The sequence below is a fragment of the Ochlerotatus camptorhynchus genome, unplaced genomic scaffold (genome assembly GCF_037179485.1).
Source record: "Ochlerotatus camptorhynchus isolate MF236.1 unplaced genomic scaffold, CSIRO-AGI_Acam_v1.1 ptg000434l, whole genome shotgun sequence".
NCBI classification, from domain to species: Eukaryota; Metazoa; Arthropoda; class Insecta; order Diptera; family Culicidae; genus Ochlerotatus; species Ochlerotatus camptorhynchus.
In genome coordinates, this window is record NW_027040920.1 from 6250189 (window position 1) to 6275215 (window position 25027).

Here is a 25027-nt window from a genome sequence, read left to right on the forward strand (position 1 = left end):
ATGTGGCTAAAATCATCCCTTGCAAAGTTATAGTACTTTTTACATTTATTTTTCCTTAATTTCAGCTGCATATAGGGGAGAAGGTGGCAAACCGGGACACAGCATCAAGTACTCTTTTTAAAGCTTAGACTCTGTACTACAAACTAGTGAAAGTTTGGTTAGCGCCAATTCATAAGTGAGTGAATAGGGTCGCGTTGAATGTTCACGTGTTTGGCCTTTTTCTATATAAAAATAACCCTATCTCCTCATTTATGACCGGTAAATTACGGATTATAGAAACAGATATTATCAAACTCATCCGTGAACAACAAGGAAATTTTCTGTATATATCCATTTAAGTGTGCATGTGAGGAAGAGTATGTAGGTTATTGTGGTTTAAAAATGGGGTTGAAATTTGTTTTCACTTTGATTTATCCGCTGAGTCAAGAAGAACACAATTGTCTTGCTGTTAGGTAGTTTTATCTGTAATTTAACAATAATAATTTTTCTGAGAAGTTAACAGCAGTTTTTTCCGACGCATTATTTCAGATTGCTTAGAGCTCGCATTATTCGATTCCTTTTGATAATTTACAAAAAATGACGCAAGCTATTTGCAATCTAACATAATGCGTCGAAAAAAACTGCTTTTGAATTAAAAAAATGCATCAAAGTTAATTGAACCTTAATGCATGCATACAGAACCTTGGAGGCGAACCAGCCCAAGGCTGAAAGCCTCATTAATAAAGTTAAATAATAATAATAATGCATACAGAAAATTTCTTTGTTGTTCACGGATGAGTTTGATAATATCTGTTTCTATAATCCGTAATTTACCGGTCATAAATGAGGAGATAGGGTTATTTTTAAATAGAAAAAGGCCAAACACGCGAACATTCAACGCGACCCTTTTCACTCACTTATGAATTGGCGCTAACCAAACTTTCACTAGTTTGTAGTACAGAGTCTAAGCTTTAAAAAGAGTACTTGATGCTGTGTCCCGGTTTGCCACCTTCTCCCCTATATGCAGCTGAAATTAAGGAAAAATAAATGTAAAAAGTACTATAACTTTGAAAGGGATGATTTTAGCCACATATTGTCGTGGGCAAAAACATGTATTTGTACGTTGTTTACATTTTTTAAGAACATTGTTTACTTCAAAAACTGTAATAAAAAAGGATATACTTAAAAAACTGAATTTAATGAGGTTTCCATCAACAACGCTTAATATCTTCAAAATTATTCGTCATAAAAATTTTGTGTCTACTACAAAGTTTCATATTTTTGTGAGTACTACAACTTTGCTGAAAAAACTACCCTTCTATCTCTTTTGCAAAAAAAGATAGTTTTTTTTTATTTTTTCCATAGTATGTCATGACAAATATTGGTAGTTGTCATAATATGCGCAATGTTTTTGTGAACAATTCATTTGAAGGCAGTTTTTTGATTCAGTCAACGGTTTTACCACAAAACAATTAAGTTCACCAAATTGGCATCTCCGACCACTGTGCAGCGGAGCCTGAGGCAAAACCCCACAATTCAACGTCACTCCATCGTTTCGCCGATCGTCATTTGACCCTCCCCCATCACATCCAAAAAAAAACGAAAACCCGAAATTGATTCTGAATCTATTCCGGTTCCTCCCCCTTCCCCGTAGAAATAAGCCGATACCATGGTGGCACCTTATTTGATCCCGGACCAGGATGCCACTACCTACAGACCACCCTTAATCGACTCCGAAAACTGGCTGGAATGTAGATGCACCAGTCTGCAGATATTTTTTCGAATTATTTTGTTTAAAAGGGCATTCAAATACCTTCTAAAGTAATTTAAAAGTATGTATGTTTGTTTTAAAAATGAACAGCATGTTTAAAATAAACATATTTATTTTTGTTCCCATAGTTGTCAAATTATACAAAAATATTTAAGTTTATTTTCAACACGAATATTTTTAAAACATTATTTTTATTTTAAACATCGATATCACATGACTTCTAACATGGAATACGTTTGAAATGAACCTATTTTATTTTTGTGGCCAGAAAAAACAAAGTTTACGTTTAAATTTACCTCAAATATGTTTATTTCGACAATAGATTTTTCTGCGTGCTTGAGGTTCTTCTCGGAATATTTTAGACCTTTTTTCTCAGAACACCTTGGAACAGAAATTCCCCTAAAGTTTCAGAAGAATTTCCTCTGTATTCTCCAGAAATTCTTCCCAAAATGAGCTTGAAATTATCCTCGGAATTTCCTTGAAATTTTCCTCAACATACCTTTGTAATTTCAATCAAAATTTGATTCTCTCGGTATTCTTTTCGAAATTATCTTGGAACTATCTGCAAGACTCACTAAAAATCATTCGCAGAATTTTCATGGAATCATCCCCAGAAAGCTTTTCTTTTGGAACAATCCTTAGAATTCAATACCCTTGAGGTTCTTCTCGGAAGTAAAGTTTAAGTTGTCAAGTTAACTTTTAGGAAATTTTTAAAGTGATCTTTTGCACAGCACTGAAAAAAAAAAAAAACAAACGTTGCAGTGCTGTGCAAAAGATCACTTTAAAAATTTCCTAAAAGTTAACAACAGGTCATGAAAAATCTACATTTACGCTGTCCTCGATTCGTAAAAGTTTGTAACGGGAAACGATAGACATTACAACCCTTGAGAAAGACCACAACCAAACGGTCGAAACGTCGGGAACGTAAAAAATAATCGTTTCTACTAAAAGACTGAGAAAGCCACCCCATAAAGTGATTCCAATCAACCAGTCGAAACCACCATTAGCTTTGATTTTTTAAATAAACGATTTCACCGATTTACACGCGTTTTCCCTTGACCAAATTTTGACCGTATCACCCTTTAAAAGTTATCCTGAAGATTGTGTATAATGTTCAATAAAGTCTTGTATGATTTTCAGATTTTGTTTGTGAATCCATGTAGCTCCGCGGAACTTTATCACATCAAATGAGGTAAGATATTATATTAACAAAATATGTTTAATTCTCCAAATTGTCCTGGAGAGCAGATCTTGACAATTTACAGATTCAACGAGCTATTGTACGATGTCTCGACTAAATTTGTGAACCCGAAAAGCTTCGTAGAGTCTCATAATGGAATATGTAGTTGTACCCAAGTAGTACACTGCCCATAATCGCAAGTCAGTCCCATCTGTAAAAACCTGGAAATGAGAAAACAGCGTTCAAAGATTTTACAAGTTTTCCGGAGCCGGAGACAACAATTTCCTAGATGGAAATTTTTTCAGGATATGACATAAACAATGAAATTACAAATTCAAGCAGACTAGCACCGGGTAGTGAGGAAATTTCAAACTAAGGTCTTGATCCACCGAATAACTTTGCCGAAGACAGCAGCTTCTTAGATAGTAAAGATTTCAAGATATCACATAAACAAGGAAATCACAAATACATGCATACTAGCACCGCGTAGAGAGAAAATTCCTAACTTCTGTACACTAAACATTAGGTCTTGATCTACTGAACAACTTCACCAGAGGCAGCAACTTTCTAGATGGCAAGGATTTCAAGTTATAACAAACTATGGAATCAAAAATTCAAGCACACTAGCGCTGCGTAGTGAGAAAATTGTGAACTTCTGTCCACCAACCATTAGGTCTTGATCTACTGAACATCTTTGCCGAAGATAGCAACCTTCTATATGGCCAGGATCGCGAGATATTCCATGTTGGTCCCTATTAGGTCAAATCCCATGTGCAACGTGTACTCCATTAACGCGATTCCCTCGCCTAAACGGAATCATTCGAGACCAACATAAATGGAATTCGTGTAGAACGAGTTCACGTTCTTCGGTGGGAGCGGGGGGGGGGAGTGTACTACAGAATCAGTACGTTTGGCATATTAAAACAATATAATTCGTAGTTCTGGTGCAAGGCATAACAACCAGATGCATCATAGAGCTGAAAATTGGAAATACGCCATGTAAGGAAACGTTTTTAATGATTTGAAATGATATTTTCTTCTACCTTTTCGTATTTATCGAGTAGTTTGTGAACTGTTATATCTATATGCGGCAAAATATAATGTGTTTACATTTTAGCTCTTCCGCCCCTTAGTCTAGAAATACTCTTAGTCATCCTATGAAAAATCAATCGCCAACTTAAGAATTTGGTTGATAGTCAAAAGTTATATATATGTTTTTTTTTCATTAAAGAGAAATGGCTCTAATGTTGGCCTATGGATCTAAGATTGGGCCCATCGCTAAAAATCTACTATTAATACTAGTGGATATTTTTGGTCGCTATTGCAAATTTAATCGATTACTGAATTTATGTACTGGTCCAAATAAGGGGCATTTAGGCCGATATTACATCAATTTCTCCTACCTGTGTCTTAAGAAGCTATCTGTCATCACGATTTTATTTTTATTTTCAGGTTCTAGAGCTTCTTATGTTTTCAGTTAGTCATCCTGAATTGTTTAATAAGTTCCATGGTTCGAAAGCCTGTTTTGTTTGTATTGTCGCCGTTTTTTTTTTTCACGTCTTGGAAACATATTTTAAGTTCGTGGTCAGAATCATTTTTAAGAGGCTATTCGCTAGGAATTTTAAATATGTAACAAGGAACAGATTTCCCCATAATTGGACGATCTCTAGTTTTTTTTTTTTTCAATCATTGGCAATGAAATAATAAAACCAAATTAATTGAAATAAATACAAAAGCAAATGTTTTGCTTTTATTTATTCGTCTGCAATCAAATGTAGACCATAAACTTCGAATGATTTGTGCCAAGTCAGTTTCTTACCAAATGAGTTTAAATTTTGGGAGGCTAATCAGGACCTGATTTGAAGCCGTTTGAGCACTGTGGAGCGAAAATTTCAAATTTTGCAGCAGTCTAGTACACACTCAAAGTCAAAATTAAAGGGATTGTATTCAAATAATACTGAAAAACGTGTCTTATGGTTTCTTTGAATCGCATTGAAGTAAACCAAAATTCAGCAATTGGGTCGTTGGTATGTACCCTTAATAAACTGTCAAGTTTATAAACCGTAATTCTCGGTGGCAACACATTTCACATAAACAATTCTTTAAATATCCAATATCCGAGGTTGAATTTCTTTAACTGGGCCACTTGATACACAGTCATAACAATCAACCATTGCCCTGCACAACTGTGGCAACTCAATCGGTAGGATTAACCACATTTCTCGGGGATAATCCTCATCACCCCTCTGGATACAATTAAGCCCGAATCATTTTTCGGATCCGCAGAAAAAAAGAGTTCCTCCCCTGTGATCTCCACACCACAGCACAGTAGCAGCGCATGAGATCATGGCAATATCCATTGAAAACTCGAGACTGAATCTGAGACACAGGGCGTTCAATAAGCACTTTTTCTCATGAAGCGACGGCCGTTGATGGTCTTCCTTGTAAACACGCAAACAAACGCCACGCAACAATGTTGCCCGATCGAGCGCTGCCAAACATTTCTTTCCGCAGTTCGAACAGCGAACACTTATTTTTAAAATCAATTTAAATGGTGGCGATGACGATGCTGATGACGGGTGGAAATTTGCCTACCTATCAAAACAAATCAGTCCCGGTGTGGTTAACGACAACCTACCTGTATTCTGTTAAATGCTCCTAGGAGGATGTGAGGATCTGAAATTGAAAGCAGAAGGAAAAGGGGCATGATATTAGTACAAATCGGACAACTCGACTGGAAATGGCGTGAGTTTGGAATCCCAATGTCACTGTTATAGAACTGTATAATTACTCGATGACCTACGAGTAACGGACCACCGCTCGTCAACAGCAGTCGGCTGACTTTTGTAAACATATAACTCTTTGGGTGGCGCAAGCTACACATATCTCTAGGTCAGAGACGCCATGTGTTTTCAATGCGTCGCGTCGTCGTACAAATGTTAGTAGACGCTGCGATGGCTGTAGCAGCTGCATTGGCGACCATTGCACCTCCCAGCAATCTCTCGTCTGTCACCTAATGGGATCAAGATCAGGTCCTATTTCTGTCGTACCCCAACCATTCCGATTCGTGCGCCATTGTAACGCGCGTCAGCCTAAAAATATCGCGAGAAATTCTGTCCCGTCAAAAGTTATATCAATTCCCATATTCTTCAAAATAAAATACCAAACGATGCGATGATGACTAATGGTGCCAACCTGAACTCAATTGGACTTATTATTGCACGCGGAATTTCGAGCAGCACACGGGAACCAACCTTGATTCATCGCAATTCCACGCAGGTCGTCACCGACCTGCGGATGGATGGATGCGAGCAGTCCTCACTCACTCTCGGTCGGTTGAACTATTTGCGTTCGAGTGCGTCTTCTATTCGTGCGGCGAGTGGGTAAAATTAGCGACCGGTGCCGGTTTAATGCGGCTAATTTTGAATTTGAACGTTTCCCTTAAATTTGCCCCCCCCCCCTCACACCCCCTGGCACTCAGAGACAAAGATTCAAGACGCAATTCGTCAACACACACTGGTTGGTCGCTCGAAGATTTAGTTTATTTGCCTAGCGAAACTGTGCAGTAACATGATCGTCCACCGACCGACGACCACCCGTGTCCACTGAGGACTCTTAGGTATGTGTTTATCAAAATGCAAAAACTGCAACGTACGGTACGTTCATATCTCTCGGACGCCGGTGTTCAAGGAACCAAGTTGAGATATCGGCGGCGGCGGCAGTGTCTGTGAGCAAATAAGACGAATCACGCTGATCTGTCGGTGAGATTTTGCTGACTCGCGCTTTTTTGTGAACTTGTTTCAGGCGAAGATAATTTGTTTAAACTTGAAATTCCTTTCAAATGATTGGGTAACCTGCCAGTATGGGTAGCTGGGCACAGGCAGCTATTGCTAGCTGACCGTACTCGTAGGTGCAGATGGTGGATTGGTAGTGATGTGAATCTGGGATCGTTTTGAACGGTTTGCTGTTGAATCTGGTGGTTCTGTACGTTCATAATCAAACGTAGCAGAGTAAGTTTGCCCGGTATTGTAGCTAAAATAAGTTGTTTGGTATCCAATTAATCCAGCTATCAAATTAATAATGCATTCGTTCAGCATATGCTGCTCAATTGGTAAAAGCTTGGATGGTTGATTTTATGGTTCAACATTTAAGCAGTTTGTTTTATTGATAAATAAGTTGCAAGCTCATCAAAAAAGCTGGATCTAGAGATCTGTGGTGAACTTCAAAGGTTTTAAGGGCAGTTCCCACAGCTGCAGGAAAGCCCAGACTTTTGGAGGAGTTTAAAAATCTACAAGCGTGAGGTTAGATTAATTCATGTCAGCTCCATTTTCTTCAGGAAAATATAACGACAACCCTTAAGATCTGTCGTGAATTTCTGGGAAGTAAAGAGACCTTCAGATAACTTATGAAAACTTCAGCGAAATTATGAAAGCTTCAGAAATATTTCGGGACCTTTATGGGGGTCCAAAAAGCTTTAAAAAAACTTCAAGGGTTTTAGAAGAGTTCCTTTTAATTCAGAGTGAACCAAGCTATTATGGAATTTTGAATTTCAGGGAAGCTTCTCTTATCAGAAATAATTTCTAGGAAACTGCAGAAAGCTTACAGAAGTTTAGAGAAATTCAGGGATATTCCGGAATCTTCAGCAAAGCTCCAAGTCTGAAGGTAGTTTATAATGCAATGTTTATATCGGCAGAGTGTCATCAAAATCAGTTGAGTGGTTACAGTGATAACTTTGAAACAAGAAAAAGCACGCAGGCAAATTTTGGGCGCTCACTTCGAAAATCCAAACGCCTCTCATCGATGGAAGCTGTCGAGAAAGTGGTTCACAAATCCGTTCTCATTGAGGACTTTGAGGCCTACATCAAGGCCGAAACCATACACATGCCGGGACAGGAATACTATGTCGCCACCTGTAAGTTGGCCGTTCCTGAGAGTGTACAGAGAAAGAAGCTGTTGGAATGCGCCAAAAAATTCCTTGTCTGGCAAGCGATTTGCGGATGTAGAAAAATGAGTCACCCTTTCATTGCATCTGGGACCGTCAAAGGACAAATAAGCAAGGACGAATGCCTCCAAAAGCGACTTCTGCCCTTCTTGAGGTCTCACTATTTTGGCCAGATTTGGTCATAGATTAGTGACAAGATCTATGACTGGTGAAAAATCAATAATGTTGTTTTTGTACCAAAACAGGGCTTCAAAATGGTGAGTTGAAATCCTGGAAGGAGCGTCCCTTCTCAGCTCATAAGTCCCTACCTCACGCCTCCACAAGTTACCCAGACAACCAGAATGCACGTATATTCAAAGTTGTTTCTGTGATATACAAACATATATACAAACAATCAAATCGTATAGATTGCAAAAAAGGGCTCATACATACAAAAGTGGAGGCCATATACGTGAAAATTTTAATTTCTTATTAAACGAGTGATTTGACATAATATACTATTTAACCTGTCATAACAAATTCAATTTGAAAAGTCTTACGATGTAATCTGATTTAATTTGTGGTACAGTACGATGGAAAAATGATTCATCGCAAATGAGTAGCAAATTTGCATTCTATACGATTTAACTTAAACCCAATGCGATGTATGTCATACTTATATGCGATGTTGACTTAAACTGTAGTTATTTACGATATTGTCTGTACATTGTTATACGACTTCTGGTTGTCTGGGTATATGATTACAAACGACTACCAGCTGAAACATGGACACAGCTGGGTGTCGTAGCCTGGGCAATGTTTTAAATCCAAAATAGCAAAGTGAGGAGGTGCGGCGCGAACACTGGCACGATAACAAAGAAAGGAACACTAACTTTATGCAAACGCTGATCCAGAAAGAGTGTACTCTTACGATTGAAAAATCAACATCGATTTTTTGTTCCTCTTATCATTTTATATTTAGCGTGTTCGTTTATGCCAGTTTAAACTGGAATAAAATGGTATAATTTCTGACAATGTTTTGAAATGACCGTTAGCTTTACAGTTCATCCTGATTAATAAGATCAGTTGTTTTAAAGCTCACAACAATTTGTACAAACAAGTTTTTTTTTGCATTTATGTATGTACTGGACATATCTAGGTTAACATTTCAAGAGGTCCTGTCTGCCTTTATCTATTAATTTCATGATTCATTCGATATTGTAAACATGCTTCATGCCATTTGTGACAAACGGTTAAAGAAAATTATAACCTTCTTCTTATTTACTTTTTTCTTTGGCTATTATGATTCTACTAGAACTTTACGCTAGCTCTCAACTGAGAGGATTAGAGAGATTTTGATTGATTCTCTTCATCACCTTTGCCCAAGCGCAATGACAGCGGAAGAGGAACGGCAGCCGCAGTGGAAAAGCTCGATCTGAGTAAGCCTACTTGTCGGATTGAAAACTAGTTAGAACCAAATTGATGTCGGTTAGGCTTCTTGATGTCATTTGTGACAACTGTCAAACATTCCGTTTCCGTTCTGCTTTCGAGCACATTGCGCTTGGGCCTTTAATAACTCAGCGGCAAACATATTCCTTGATCCTGCATGACATATGGTAACCTGCTTTATCAAACTATGTAGCGGAAATAGTGTGAAATTGGTTGGTAAAGCCATTATAATCAAAAGAGAAAGTCGACGAAGAGAATCGATCAAAATCACTTGTACCACTTTGCCTCGTCCTCAAATATGGAACAAGAGGTCTGTGCCATAAAAAAGGGAGAAAAATGTTTTCCGTGCAAAAAGTGTACTTTCCACCGCTAGGTGGCACTCTTAAGTACATCGATTTTTTTTTCACTTTTCGAAGCAGAGATGAGCTTCCTTTCTTTGACGATAACCGAAGCACGGCGTTAGAGGGAACTAGATGCATTATCGCGTATTTCAGTCATTATTTATATACCAATCGAAAAAGTAGTCACGTTTTGGTCGCAACACGTTATGGTTCTGAGATGCTCGATGACCCTAGAGGGATCGTTTTTGCTTACTGAGCAGAAAATCATGGGTTTAATCCCAAGCTTGCCACCGTGACTCTTAAAATGCATGATCACTAAACAAAATGAATATTTTCTTTCGATAGTCGGCTATCGAGAGATAAAATGAGCCACACATAAACAATATATAGAGTAAATGACAGCTTCGGCACCCATTGACTGTTTTCGGCAACGAACATGTATACGGTAATTTCACGGAATTTTCTTTTCTTAGTCTTAAAGCTTAAATCTGATTAGGTTTTTACTACTGAGCAAGCGCATTTTATCAGGTTTTTCTTAAAATAAAACATACGCATTAAAAAAGGTGGCTGATTTAAAATTGGCGATAATAGAACAGCAGATTGACACGCAACTCAAATGGAAAGGTTGCCGATGAAAAAGAGGTTGCCGACAATAGTCACACTCACCTGAGTAGCTTGGAGCGTTGTAAAAGTGATTCAAATCGGTTTTGAACAACTCTATAGATTGAAATGGATAGTGAAGCTGGCAGCAGATCAATGAAAACAAACAAACACTGCATATGTTTGCGTTACGTTGATAAAAGCCCATAGAAGCTCGGACGCTGCTTAGATTGACGAGAATACGTAAGTTCTCCTAACTTTGGTTGCATCGCCAACTTGAGGCGAATCCTAACCGAATACCCTAACCAACCCTCCTACTCCGCAGCACTCATGAGGGTGTAGCTAAGTCGGTGGCCTCTCATTAAGTAAGTACTACATCAACATCTCCTTCCCTATCCCTAGTTATGGTAAAGATGGGCGTGGCCGGGAATAGCGACAGTCATGCTTCTGGTATTCTTATTTAGATTGGATCAATGTTTATTCCCCAGCATTATTCTTGAAAGTAGTCTGAATGAGAATTTCAAAAGAGTCGTTAGTGTCGCTAGTATCCAATCTACGAAGTATATCATAACAACGCTAACGCTAACGCTAAGAGTTCGTCGCCCAGCATGTCCCTAATGCTGTTGGGTAGTGCGTACTGCTCCCGTAGATGTTAGTATTGCGGACACAGGCATAGGATGTGTTCCACCGATGCAGTGGTTTCGCAAACATTCTATGGAACTGCGTCCCACCAAAACTATGTGAGATCCTTGGTTGGCCTGTCCTAAGACGAGAAACCACCTTCTGGTCCCGTAGTTTCGACATATCCGTCCACTTGCTCGTCGATCCTTTGATTCTTCGAATGAAGAGGGATTGGGATTGACACCACTCTGCTTCCCAGGCTTCCCATATGTTGCTGACTATCCATCGCTTTACGTCCTGTAGTGGCACTTCGTCAGTGTAACAGGGGCCAGCTGGTCCAGACCCTGCCAAGCTGTCGGCTTCGCTATTTCTTGGGATACCGCAGTGCCCAGGGATCCAGGTGAACACCGTGTTCGGGGGTGTGGCCTCCACGGTACCCTGTATCCAGGGGTGAGTCGGGGTCTCAGATGTAAGGGCTAGTATCACGCTGTACGAATTGGATAGCACCAGTATGGGCCGGTCTGAGGGTGTTGTAACGGCAACAAAGATGGCCGCAGCTTCGGCGGAGAAAACCGAGCATTGTGGCGGTAGGCTGCTACTCATCGGTACTGAAATTCCGGTTACTCCAATTCCGATCCCGGCTCGGGAAAGCGCTTCGTCCGTGTATATGTGGGCATGGGTTGGTTAGTCCGAACCTAGCAGTTCGGCTACTGTTCTCCTCAGCGCTGCTCAGACCTGCTCTTCATCCGACTCTCGATTTTTGGTGGAGGTATTCGCCAACTTTTGTCTCCGTACCAGTGGACCTTGCCGCAGTCATGCGGAGGAGTCTGTTCTCCTCATCGAGGAGAAAGATCCCGTCATTTCCGGAGGTCAGAGCTGCAAAGGCAGCGGCTTTCGTTGCAATTGCTGCGGTTATACGATGGCGGAAGGGTAGAATACCTGCTTCGATGCATGCGGCATCGGCGGGCGTTGACGGAAGAAGACCGGAGACAATCCGAACGTAGGTTTTGAAAATTGGTGCTAGTATCTGCACGAGCTTTTCGGTGGTGATACACGTCATCTCAAGACCGTACAGTAGGCCTCTATCCTGTTACGTGCTGCTGTTGGGCAAAAGCATTGTTATCGATGCGTAGAAATATTTCTGATCGTGAAGTAATGAAATTGGGTTGTTAGCGGAATGCTAAATAAAACAGCAAAAGGGTTTATCTTCCATTTAATTCCACTTAATTAATTTTTGTATCATAGGTATGATCTTGACTTTTTTACCTAGGGGATGAGTACTTAAGGGGGTTAGATTTTGATAAGTTCTTTAGTGGGAATGACACTGATGAAGACTGCACATTGTAGTCGAAATACGTATCTGTCATGGATACAAAAATTAATTAAGTGGAATTAAATGGAAGATAAACCCTTTTGCTGTTTTTATTTCTGATCGATTGGTAATAAAATTATTGAAATTAGTTCAAGGGCAGCTGAGTTATTAACGTTCAAAATCATTCATAATTTCGTTACATGTTCCATTTTCGGATTTCACAATGTGTACCCTCATATAGAAATCACAGACGGGACAGAACGCATTTTAAACAAATTTAAAGAGCGATGATAGAGTGATCGTGAAAGGAATTGAAAGCCATAATGAGGTTTCGTTCAACTAGAAAATGGACGTTACATACATTAAAAGCGATGAGCAAAGCAACGACGAGAAGATCCACAGCCAACCTTTCCTTCTAAGCGTGGTTCTTTTCGTTTCTTGCTGATAAGCTAACTAGGCATTATCGAAATGAAGCGTTGAACACGTTGTATGAGAGAAACAAAACTCAAATTCATTTTGGAGCTTCGAAAATGCAGAGGCCTGATTGCAGCTTTATATGTTCCGGAGATGTAGATAAAAGAAAGTAGAGCTTTCTTGAAAATCACGAAATATTGAAAATGCTCCCCTGGACTGAGGGGTGCTTCGATTATATCAAAGAGTTGGCGTGGCACGAAATAATTGAGACGTCATTTATTTTTAGGCACTAATGTTTAAACCACCAAAAGAAGGGACTCTTCAAGCACAAAAACTTCACCAAAGACATAAAATGTCTAAATATTACAGCAAAAGGACCACTTTACTTGCTGGCTTCCTTTTCTGGACCAGGAGTGTGGCGAGGAGTTCTGTTTGGATCTGGTGGAGCTTAACAATGGGCTCTTTTAACTTTCTTCGAAAAATCACAATATTCGAAAACAGTCTCTGTCAAGCGAGTTGGCACATAACATATGAGGAACTCGATCATCAAAAATTGACCCCATTTCAGTGATTTCAAGTGGTATAGAAGGACATCAATCTGTCAAATGGATTATACCAGCTGTAAAATAAATAAGAGGATCAAGGGGGTAATCAATTTTATTAAAATAATTCTAACGTGGTTTATAATGATATGTCTTATAAGTTTATAATGAACTCATCTCTTCGTTTTTCCTTAACCATTTACGTTCTTTATTTATAATTATAAAGCTAGCTTTAACAAATTCATCATATTGCTTCACACAGCAAAATATTAACGTGTTTTCATTAAAAAAGAAAGTAGACATTATTTACCGATATTTTATGTGATGACCTGCCACCCAACTATTTATAGCCCAATTTTGATACCAAAACGTATTGTTTTCTGTAATTATGGCCAAAAAAGTTAGGAAACTCCACGCGTTCATTTCTCCTTACTCTTAATTTGCGCGGATTTATTTTTTCAATTTTTTTTCTCTGTGGTAAATTTTGAATAAAATTGTATGTAACATTTTTTCTTTGGACATTTTTTTTGTAAGCAATTGCATTAATCTTTGATTTCATAAGGTTTTGTATGAGAAAAAATACGACTGTGCAAATTTGGAGTTAAGTGCATACATTTTTAAGTCCAGAGAGCAGCAGCAAAATCTTCGAATTGTTTGCATTACATTGCATTCAATTAACATAATATCCGTAATCAATCCAATAGAATTCAACCGGATCGAAGAGACGTAGAAATATTGCTTCTGTAAATAAGTAAACTACTGTTGAACAACACTTTTGATTGACTTCTGATCGACTTGAAAATACTAGTGAAAACATCTTTTAAAAAGCCCCGTAGAGCTAGTCGAAAAAAGATTGGCTTCATTATCAAATGAGCTGTAAACAGCAAACTCCGCCAACCATTTAAACAGCGGAGGAACAAAAGAGTTAAATTATGTGGGCCTCACCTCTTTGCACTCATTGCGCATTACCTTGACAGTTGACAATTCGCCTTTTCGTTCACTCTGTAACTCTTTACTCTTATGGTAAAATCCATAAAATCCCATAAGCAAACATCAGTCTGGCCGTGAAACATGGTGAACATTTCCTTACCCCTTCAGCGAGAGTCCTCCTATCCGATATAATTGCCCAAGCAACACACATCTATCAAAATAGGTTGCTGCAACTTGATTGTGACTGAAATAAGGTGCATACAAGTAACCACAACTGTTAAATGACAAGTGTGCTGCTAGGGTGGTGGCTTACATTGATTGACTTTGAACTGAGAGAAATTTACGAAAGAGGCCATTGTTCACGTTTTCGACATTGGTCCTAATGAACGCTGAGTGTCGATATCACGAAAATTTTGTTTTGACAGATCGATGTCCAACTATTCCAGTTATACCACTGAGGTAATACACAAAAGGGGTCAACTTTTAGTCAGCTATGTTGCATGAAGTTCCCCATATGTTATGTGGAGTTGGTCAATTCAGTCTATGCTGAAGAAAATGTCATGGATGTTGTAGAGGAATTCTTACAAGATATATAATCTTAAATTTTTATGTCATGGAACTTCTGGTCAATGTTCCTAGAGGACATTAAGGTAGGTTCTAGTGAGATATCTAAAAAACTTTTGCGAGAAGTATTGTGGATTCAAAGAGAACAGTAGAGTAAATTGAATCAGATTTAAGAGTCTGTAGAGGATTTTTTTATGGATCCATTAATATACCCATCCGCTGGGAAAATTCAGGTTATATTTAAAACAAATTTGCTAGTATATCGTCATTTGCAGGGCTGTCTTAACCACCTTGATGCCCTTGGTCTATTTTTTAAGTAGATTTGATAACAATTTTCAAATTCTAGCACACTTGAAATAAAAATAGGTAGGGGGAATGTATGTAAGGTCGCTCATTTGGGCCCATACATAAATTCAGTAATCGACTAATTTTTCAATAGCGACCAAAAATATCCATAAGTACCGTCCTAATGACGCTCATGTAGGTAAAATTGGTAAATAGCAGACTTTTAGCGATTGGCCCAATCTTAGATCCATAGGCCAACATTAGAGCCATTCCCCCTACTTACAATAATCCTGTCTCGTTTCATTTCCTAATCTGCTTTTATTTTAACACAGATTAAAACTGAATAAACTAACTCTGTTTACGAATCCTCATACTTGTAAATTTATTAATAGAAGTGTTGATATCAATTTTTATCAATATTTTGTATTCAATATTCATGACAGTAGCAAATTAAGTCGGGTTTATAGTATCAATTAATTTATGGTTCACTAATTTTAATTTATCTTGATTGGTCATCATTGAAATAAGTATCCTGAAGATTATTTCCACATTTGGGAAAACCAATTTCCCAAACAGGAATTTAGGTTTTATCACAGCATTGTTGCACATGATTTGGACTTATAGAATGCTGTAAAGCCTTGCAAAAACTTGCAATACTACTAGAATTAGATCCATATTTCAATAATTAGTTTGAACAACTCATCTTCTTCTGGTATGCCTTTGATGTTTTGGGCAGCACTTCTCAATATTATGAAATGCACAACTTTACCCAACAAATCCTCTTCCTCTATGTAAATGATAAAATCTAGTGCATTTTAGTCGGTGTGAACAAAAACTGTACGGAAACCTTAAAAAGTTTGTGCTATGTAAACCGAGCAACTTTGTCGAAGGCCGCAGAGCTGTAGAAAATATGCCCACGGCTTTAAAGATTTTGGCCATGCTATCGGCCTAACTTTCCTAACGTTGTTTTGAAATCTAGCAGTATATGTGAGAATTTAGAGTTTTTCACTTCATGTTATCAACTTTTATGATTAATTGCTTCAAGTTTTCAAAGGTTCAGTGTTCGATACAAATACAAAACAATCAAACGATTAATTTCTTGAAACATATGATTGAGAAGGATATGGTTAATGTTTCCGAATTGGAGGCCCCCTCCAAAATAGGGGCCCTGACTTTTGCCCACCATCGCCCTATCGTTAATACGGCACTCGTCATTTGTTTTTGCGGGCGTATCCTTTACAATGCTATTAAAAAATGGCTTAAGTAACGTAAAACGTCGATTACCGAAAGGTCCATTGATCCGGGCATTTCATGTCTAAGTCTACTATGCAACATAAAGCCCATGTGTGATGATCCTGAGTATGAGTTCATATTAAAATGAATGTGCTTTTGGTCAGAATTGATAATCCACTTTTTAAAGTGCCCGGATTTCGGACGCCATACTGTACCCGTCCAGAATTCCATCACTTTCTCTCTCAGGGTGTTTACCGTTGAAGCCATGCCATACGATTGCGACAGTCGGTCACCGCGCAGCATTAACCCTAACCTAATTCAAGTCAAAATTGTGTAATGCACGGCAGACACTCAAACACGGGAATATGAAGGTGAACATTATTTATAATTCCTCTTCAAAATATCCCACCTCCCGACCGACACTCGCCGAAATGGTTTTGAACTCGTCGGGCTTTACGTTTGTTTTTCTGCGCCAATTTGGTGGTGGAGGTGTGGGAACATTTCGCATATAGGTGTGTACGAAAAAGCCATCACATGTGTGATAAAAATATACGCACGCCTACATCTTACGGAAAAAACGTGCACCGTTCACAACTTTGTGGCACTTTGATCGCTTGCTTATGGGGGTCACCCCGCGCTTGAAACCCTCCGAAACGAATATTGCGGTGAAATGGATGGACGAATACTTCGGTGGAAAAACGGCGATCGACAGTCGGGTGCGCTCTTGACAGGTGGTGTCTTCCACCCATCAGTCGTCTTGGTAGTTTCGATTCATTTTCAAAGTCTCCGTCCGATTTTCTTTCCCCACAGAGCAGTGTGTGAGTGAACTTGTCGAATTTTTCACAACTTGAGCCATTCTTTGCTCGCGTGGTGGTGGTGGTGGTAGTAGTAGTAGTATTGGGGATGGGATAATCCGTGATGTATAGTCGTAAAGGAGCTATTTTTAGCGGCCATCCGACAGCCACCGAGCGTGAACTCGTTTTTCACCGCGAACGGATTTTCTTATTTTCCTCGACAAGAAGGACGGCGGCAGTGGCGTGGGGATCGGTCTTTTATTTTTCGAGTACAAAATTGTTGAATAAATTCTCGCGCACACGGTACCACTGATGTAAGAGGATATGAATTCACGAAAGTCTTCCTTCGTGGGTCGTAAAATGATATGAAGTAATTCGCTGCTGTCATCGTCGAGGGCAGTAGTCGTTCCAATTTAATGGTTTATTATTTTTATATCGCCGTTAAAACTTTAGTGCAGACCTTTCACAAAACAAACGTAATGCTCCCTTATCAGCAGTAACGACTTTTAAAGTTGCCCTTATCGCACACATTAACCTAGGCAGAAAATAGATACAAACACGCCCAAACCCCACCCACATGTTTACTGTTTACGCATTCATTAGTGTCTACCGTAAATTTCCAGATAACAACGTCCATTCATTGTCAGAACGCGGTTTCAAGAATAGCAAACACCATCATTCTTTCGATCCAGTCAGAGCCAGTACATCTTCTGGGTGAAATGAGATCACCGTCATAATAACGGTGAGGCGGCGGTATAAGAATGTACATTCTTTATCCATGTAAATGCAGTCATTTGTGTCAATTTTCAGTTCATTTATTCAGTGCATGGACGAGGGAGGGAAGCAAATTGAACAAATATCTCAGATGTTCATGGCACAATAATCGCATTTACACATGGGCACTTTCATCGTCAGCGGTTCGGGTGGCGGGAAACGCAAATAAAGTGATACCATTTTTGCGTGTTTTGCTCACTCTGGTCGATACATGATATTGTTAGTGAGTCGGGTTGTTCTTGGATTGTGATGGATGATTCATGGCTTTTTTTTTATCGCTTGTGGGGAAATATTGATGATCGATAATGATTTGTTTGGTCTAGTATAGGCTTTGGAAGATAAGATAATGTTACGAAGCTCTTATTCAATTCCAGGAATAAACCGTACTTTGATGGAGAGTAATATGCAAAAATTATGGAATTGATTTAGAGCATTTCCAGCCCAAAACGCAAACCGGTTGGTCATGAGTGTTTCCGATTTGAATGAAACATTTCTCACGTGTTCGCTGCTACTAATGGTTGCATTTTTCATTTAAATTAGATTTTTTTCTCCAGAGTAAGTTTTGAAAAGGGCGTATAAAAAATGGATTATTATTTTTCCAAAAAATCATAACTTGAAAATTATTAATCTGATCAAAATGGCATATGAGAAAAAGTTTTAGGTAGTTAAATTATCTTTGCGGAAAAAAATACACTGAAAGAAAAACTTAGTAAATTAGTATTTAAAAAAGGTAAAACGATGATTATCTCAAAACACCCCCCCCTTCGATCTTCATAATTTTTTTTTTCAAGAAAATTGATGGAATACCCTTGAATTTCGTGAAAAGTGTATGCTGGTAACTTCCTTTAAAAAGAAATCTATAATTTTTTAAATTTTTGTTGATTTTTACAAGTTGATGAAAATGCATATTTTTTTGAAAAATAATAATTTATTTGGATTCTACGCATAATTTTCGATAACTTTGCATATAAAAACTTTTTTCCTAAGTCCAGCCGTTCTCAAGTTAATGCGAAATAAAAAAATATAATTATAACAATTTTCAACATTTTAGGCCATTTTCAAATGTTCGTCGAGATGTCTAGCAACGAGATTTTATTTCATGATTAGCATTAGCATTAGCATCGAACAAGTTGCACAATATCGTAGGTGGTACGAATTCAAAACTATTAAGAGCAAGACGGATTTCTGTAACTGGACAGATAGTAAGTAGGAAATAAATACTATCTCCCAGATAAAAAAAAAAAAACATCCCGCTCCAACAGTTAAGGATTGTCCTGGCCACGTCCTTACAACTGGTAGGGATAGGAAAGGTATGTTAGTCCAACATTTACTTAAGAGAGATGCAGAGAACTCTACGACCCCTCATAAATGTCTCGGGAATTTAGGAATTATGTTAGTAGGGAAGGTAAGCCATAGGATACACTCAGTCAGTGTTGCTGGCATATGTAGATTTTTTTTATAAATTTGAAATTGCTGTCTGCTGGAATAAAATGAAGATATAACATGGTGAACTCACCATCGTTGTTACATTCGTAGCTGAATAATAGGAAGGAATTATGATGTGTTGAATATATTTTTTTTATTGATAGAGGGGAAAACCCGCGGGAGTGAAAATAATTGAACTACCTCTTCTCCCGTAGGCACAAAACCTCTATGTCTTTTCAAGTTAAATCATAATCAGTTACAAATTTCAACAATAAAACATTTTTCAAGTGGAAGCAATAAAGTTAGCCGATTCAAGATGATGGATGACATGTACGATAGATGGCATGGCAGATCTCCCGCTAAGGTGTCTTCAAGGTTCCATCGCGATCGGCATTAATCTGAAACATACAAATTATACTGCAACAAATTTGCTAGTAACTTTCAAATCAACAAGACCAAGTAGATAAATAAACTTGAAGGGTTGAGGCCTCGATCGCAGTCCTAAAATAAGGGTGTTAATTAAACTGTAATGTTCTGTAAAAATAAAATAAGATGGTCAACCGATTTCAAATTCAATTTGGTCGATGTAGTGTTATACGGTAGATGATATTGAGGTGAAATTATTTAGTTATACTGCATAAAAAAAACAATAAAAATAATTACAAAAGATAACATTAGTATTAGCATTAATCAATATCACAATAAACATAGTTAAAAGTATGCAAAAACTGAAATACAGTGTAACCATGATTGATGTTTTGTTTATGTGGAGTCAATGTGAGAGTAAATGATGGTGATGATTACAAAATGCTATTTATCATCTTATTTTAACGATGCTGTTGGATTTGATATTAAATAAGATTTTATGTGATGTGAGATGGATTGTAATCATGTGCAGAGAAAAAAAAATCACCTAGGAAAGAAGGTGATACTTAAACATAAAAATTGCTAATATTAATATGTAAGTTCCTATAGAAAATGATCTAATACGAGATGTAACTTTGGAGCATTAAATTTGAGGCTTGTTTTTGAAGATCCAACATATAAACATGTTATTGAAGGCCCTCCTATCAAAAGTTTATCATTTGTAATTTCTGGTATTAGCGTTAGCGTTAGCGTTGTTATGATATACTTCGTAGATTGGATACTAGCGACACTCACGTCTCTTCTGAAAATCTCAGTTAGACTACTTTCAGGAATAATGCTGAGGAGTAAATATTGGTTCCAATCTAAACAAGAGTAACAGAAGCATGACTGTCGCTATTTCCGGCCACACCCATCTTTACCATAACTAGGGATAGGGAAGGAAATGTTGATGTAGTACTTACTTAACGAGAGGCCACCGACTTAGCGACACCCTCATAAGTGCTACGGAATTGGAGGGTTGGGTAGGGTATTCGGTTAGGATTCACCTCAAGTTGGCGATGCAACCAAAAGTATGTATTGTTTATTTGTTGTTTATTTAATCTCTCGATAGCCGGCTATCGAAAGAACATAATAATTTTGTTTAGTGATAATGAATTTTAAGAGTCATGACGGAGGGCTTGGGATGAAACCCATGATTTTCTGCTCAGTAAGCAAAAACGATCCCTCCAGGGTCATCGAGCATACGAGATTTTATTTCATGATTGTATATTAAAAAACAAGCCCTCATTTTTATGACAATGAATTCTAGGGTGGTTCAAATTATCATTAATTTAAAAATCTAACTTTTTTGTTTGAAGAAATTAAGGTATACATTCTTCGGCAAAGTTAAAGCTGAGCTTATTTGATTTAAAAAAGCAAATTGGTTAAAAAAAACTTTTTTGTACATCTTAATTCGACCAATTTAGAGCTATTTTCTTGAATTGAGTTAGGGTGTCTCTAAAAAAACACAGTTGTTTTGCTCTAGTTTTCTTGTTTCAAATTTCTCAGCAAAGGTGTCTTCAAATAACTTTTAGATCTTTAGAAGGCGCAAATGTTTGCTCTGTAAAACTTTTCAATATCTTTTACCGATCAAGAGTTATTGACGTTTTTCTACTAAAAATATGCACTTTTCAAATATAACTATCGATGGTTGGGGCAAACAAAAACAAAAAAAAGTTTTTTACGGCATTTGAGAGGGCTTATGTTACTCTCAATATGAAAAAAATTTGATGTATGTTATTTTTTAAACTCGTATAAAATCAATTTGAATGGATTCATCATTTTTACTATATTTGGGTGTATCTTTTTTATTAGAAATAAAAAAAAAATCACTATTAAACATTCGTTTTAAAGAGTTTTAAAATTCTATAGAAGATGACTTTCATGAGACATTTGAAACAAAAAATTTAGAGTTAAAAACTTTTTTTTTTCCAGGAACACCCCTATTCAACTCCGAAGAATTACTGTAAAATAAGAACGTTAAGAGATAGAAAAAAATTATCTTCGACAAAGTTGCTTGAAATCAACTTAGCTACAACTTAAAAAAAAACACATGTTTTTATTTTGTCAAACAAAAAAAGGTAGATTTCAAAATCCCTTAATTTGAGGACAACCCTGACGTTTGCAAACTTCAAAAGAAGGTTATTTTTAAACACAAAAACTTCTTCGAAGACACAAATATACAATACAATAAATCATGATCGTCAAAAGATATTGACAAACTTTGTGCAGCAAAAATTGGCGATCAAAAAATTATTTGAAGACACCTTTGCTGAAAAATTTGAAATAAGAAAACTTGAGCAAAACAAATGTTTTTTAGGGACACCCTTACTCAATTCCAGAAAATAGCTTTAAATCGGTTTTTTTTAAACTAATTTGCTTGAAATTAGCTCAGCTGTAACTTTGCCGAAGAATGTATACCTTAATTTCTTCAAACAAAAAAGTTAGATTTTAGATTTTATTGATAATAAGAACCACCCTAGAATTCATTGTCATAAAAATGAGAGCCTAACTATAAGGAAAACCTTTGTAGAAGAAACTTTTAGTCTAAAGTTTCAATGTCATGCTCAAAACATATCATCCCAAGTAACATTGCAAGTTTTAAAGAGGTTTTAAAGCACTCTACAAGTCTAAATCATGGTCTACAGAACCCTCATAAAACCCAAATTGTTGCTTGGGATTCCAACTTAATCTGCATTCTGGACCACTGTGCAATGTGCAAAGGTCAATCTTAACACAGCGGTTCTCGTATGGAGGAAGAATAACCGGGCTATTCCAGGGCAACAGTCGTAGAGCGTATCTAACAAAGTTTCTCTGAATCTTATCAATGCGAAAGCAAAGCGTAACATGATAAGGTGCCCATACTAGAACGCCATATTCCAGTATGCTTCGCACCAGAGAACAATACAATGATTTAAGGCAATAGACATCCTCGAACTGTTGCGTATTGCGTTTGATAAATCCAAGTATCGACATTGGCGGTTGTTGCTGCTATGTGATCGGTAAATATCAGCTTGCTGTCAAGAATTACACCCAGATCCTTGATTGATGACACTCGGTTAACATTTGAAGAAAACATCTTGTACTCGATCGGTTGAATGAAATAACGTTACATTTGCGAATGTTCACTTCCATTCCGTTCAATGAGCACCATTCAAGAAGAAAGTCGATGTCCAATTGGAGAGCACAGCAATCCACCATAGAGGTGATTGTGCGAAAGAATTTCAGGTCATCAGGGAACATATACTTCACACAGTTCGAAAAAGTAGTGTAAATTTCTGTTCAATATGATGCACATAAATGGAGCGTCACATATCATATACGTTCACATTATATATCATGTAAAGTTCCGACAAATTTCATGCAATGCAGCAAATATTGTATACAAAACCCCATCTTTGTAAACAACATTGTTTGCAAGATGCTCGGTTGCGTGAAATGAAATACAAGTCTACGTTAATGAATGTTTACATCACAATTAAAATTCAGAATTTTTATCTGTGTCGTTCACCAACAGTACGAAAAGCAGTGATCTTAAGTGACTCTCTTGAGGCACCCCGGAAGTAATAGGGAACACTTCAGAGCAGGATCCACCAAGGCGCACAAAAGCACAAAAACAATGCGCGTGGAAATTTGTCGGATGCATTGGAGAAGTCAACATATACTGCATCAACCTGTTGACGCTTTTACAGACTATTTACGAGCGAATTGACGTAGCACATCAAGTTGGTTGTTGTAAACCGCTTCCTTACGAATCCGTGTTGACGCTCTGATATCACATGATGGACGTTACGGTACAGCGAATCATGGATAAGACTTTCCAAAACTTTGGAAAACCAACTAAAAATGGAAATTGCACGGTGATTTTCAATATCGTTAGTACTACCAGTTCTATGAATGGGAGTGATAGCTGCAGTCTTCCATTCACTAGGAAAAATGCCCTCCGCTAACGATTTATTGATAAGCATACTTGCAGGTAAGGCAACTGACTCCGCACATTGTTTAATAATGGTTGGAGGTAAACGATCAGGACCTGCTCCCTTCGAAGTGTCTATGGACTCAAGTTTTGTGCGAACATTATTAGGCGAGAAGTTGTTAACTGTCACGTTCAAGTCGTAATGCGGCAAACTGATCAAGTGCGATTCAGTCGAAGGTGCAGATTTGCAGAGTCTGATGGTGATTCAGCTGTTTCTCCTTGGTAACGAAAATGTTGAGGAAGACCACTGGTACGCTTCCGATTTTTCACATAAGCCCAAAACAGTTTCGGGTCCTGTTTCAGACTTGCTTCAGTGCGATGGATCTAGCTGCGAAGGCATTGCGCATGCATAGAGTTATATTCGCTCTCTAAAGCACGCAGCTCAGCCTTTTGCTGTTCATTTCTCTACCGAATGTGACGTTTCCTTGCCCTGCGTAGGCGATTACGGAGCCTTTGGAGCTCATTGTTCCACCAAGGTTGCCTTTTTCTGTGGACGTCGCTACCACTGCTTCAAAGGTACGACTTCACTGATGAACCCATACAGCTTGTTGTAGATGATCGAAACGGCTTCATCAATACTGCAATCAACTAGAAGGTTCTCCCAGCAGACATTGCTAATCATTGAATTCAAAATAGCAAAGTCACATCGATTGAAGTCAAAGTCGAATAGATCCGCTACACGGACAATATCTCTTTCACTTGCAGTTTCAATCAAATGATGTTGATCAACACGTAGTAGCGATGACGGAGACCATCGGTATCACTGGTGAAAACCAAATCCAGGATCCTTCCATTCACATGGGCATAGAGATTCATCTGATACAGACCATTGGCAATGAACGGTTCAAGCACAGTAAACACATGACCATCAGGATAAAGTGAGAACATTTTCAAGGAAATTCCATGCGTTTTTATGGCTGCTTCGAGAACTTCATAAAATTGTGGGACCTTCAGCGATGATCAAACAATTTCAATTCCGTTACCCATCAGGCTAAGGCCTTGATGGCCTCTGCTGTCCGAATTAGGTCGTCTCCACTCTACTCGACCCATGGCCACACGTCACCAGCCACGTAGTCTGCGAAGGGTCCGCAGGTCGCCTTCTACTTGGTCCATCCATCTTGCCCACTGCGCGCCTCGTCTTCTTGTTCCTGTTGGACCGCTTTCGAGAAACATTTTCACCGGGTCGTCGTATGGCATTCTTACGACCTGTCCAGCCCACCGTAGTCGCCCAATTTTTGCAGTGTGTACGATGGATGGTTCTCCAAGCAGCTGGTGCAATTCGTGGTTCATTCGCCTCTTTCACGTTCCGTCACCGTACATGGTACGCAACACCTTCCGTTCGAAAACACCAAGAGCGTGTTGGTCTTCCACGAGCATAGTCCAGGTCTTGTGGCCGTAGAGAACCACTGGTCTAATCAGCGTCTTGTAGCTAGTCGTGCGGTGGTAAAATTTACTCAACCGGAGCGTACTTCGGATTCTAAAGTAGGCACGATTTCCTGCCATAATGCGTC

At 38.3% G+C, this 25027-nt stretch overlaps 1 protein-coding gene across 11 annotated transcripts in view; it reads right to left on the bottom strand.

Moving 5' to 3' along the window:
* LOC135711662 (PDZ and LIM domain protein Zasp-like) overlaps positions 1-25027 on the bottom strand; it is a 204320-nt gene that overhangs the window by 153137 nt on the left and 26156 nt on the right. For all 11 annotated transcript variants that reach the window (XM_065234547.1, XM_065234548.1, XM_065234555.1 and 8 more), the window contains exon 3: positions 5569-5606. The gene's annotated coding sequence lies outside the window, so the exon portion shown is untranslated. The remainder of the gene's footprint in view (positions 1-5568; positions 5607-25027) is intronic.